This window comes from Hippocampus comes, unplaced genomic scaffold, assembly GCF_001891065.2.
Source record: "Hippocampus comes isolate QL1 unplaced genomic scaffold, H_comes_QL1_v1.1 scaffold845, whole genome shotgun sequence".
NCBI classification, from domain to species: domain Eukaryota; kingdom Metazoa; phylum Chordata; class Actinopteri; order Syngnathiformes; family Syngnathidae; genus Hippocampus; species Hippocampus comes.
The window spans coordinates 31,760-32,596 of record NW_017806064.1 but is presented as its reverse complement, the minus strand read 5'-3'; the positions used below and the strand labels follow the sequence as shown (position 1 = coordinate 32,596).

The window sequence follows — 837 nt, the reverse complement described above, 5'->3', positions numbered from 1 at the left end:
TCGGACAATAAAATTTCCGTTCAAGTCGTTTTCCTCAAACCATGACCACTTGAACGTGTTCCTAACACTCGCGTCTATTGCACGTATGTCAGCTTTCCTATCTACCTGTTTGCGCTGGGGCCGTACCTGGCCGCTCACGCATGAATTAGTTGACACAAAACGTTTACATACTCGACATTGTAAATCTGCCTTTTGTGTGCACACGTGCAGCCTTTGTGGCTTCCGTTCTTGCCGAAATTTCAAAATCTCCGAAATATGGCGAGGCCATGAGAATGCGAGGGGAGGGGTGTTACTGTTCCTAGTGTTCGTGCCTCAACATGGCTACGCTCGTGAAAACAAAACAACGAACTCAACGCGTGTTCGTTCAATGTTGTCAACAAATATGCGGATTGATTTCAGGCAATTTTTCCTCAATTTTCCAGAGAAATTTCATGAACATTTGAAAATCTGGAATTCCGGGAAAATCCGGAGGACTTTCATCTCCACAATACTACAGCGAAAGAGGATCCAAGTCAGCAAAAAAAATTACCTGTATCTTCACTGCCGGAAACATCACTTGTGTCATCATCAGTGTCTAAGTTGGCACTGTTACCACCTCCATCATCTTCATTAGTGGATCTCGTTGCTCCAGCTGAATGTGGCACCTCTCCATCTGTCAAAGTTGACATTTACACCATGTAAATATGGACGGAAGACATTAACTCTTGCTCCTAGTGTAAGTGTCATCAGTAAGGCAACCCGAATGACACAATTAAACACCCGTCATTTGGAAACCGTGCCCTGGTTTCGTTACTTTGGAGCTACACCTAGAATGGCGGGGTTTTCTCAAGCCAGACA

The 837-nt window shown here is 44.6% G+C and overlaps 1 long non-coding RNA gene across 1 annotated transcript in view; it reads right to left on the bottom strand.

The window, feature by feature from the left end:
* Positions 1-548: 548 nt before the first annotated feature.
* The window catches only part of LOC109529969 (uncharacterized), an 8,366-nt gene continuing 8,077 nt past the window's right edge, over positions 549-837 (bottom strand). The window contains exon 3 of the long non-coding RNA XR_002170923.1: positions 549-652. This is a non-coding gene — a long non-coding RNA (uncharacterized LOC109529969). The remainder of the gene's footprint in view (positions 653-837) is intronic.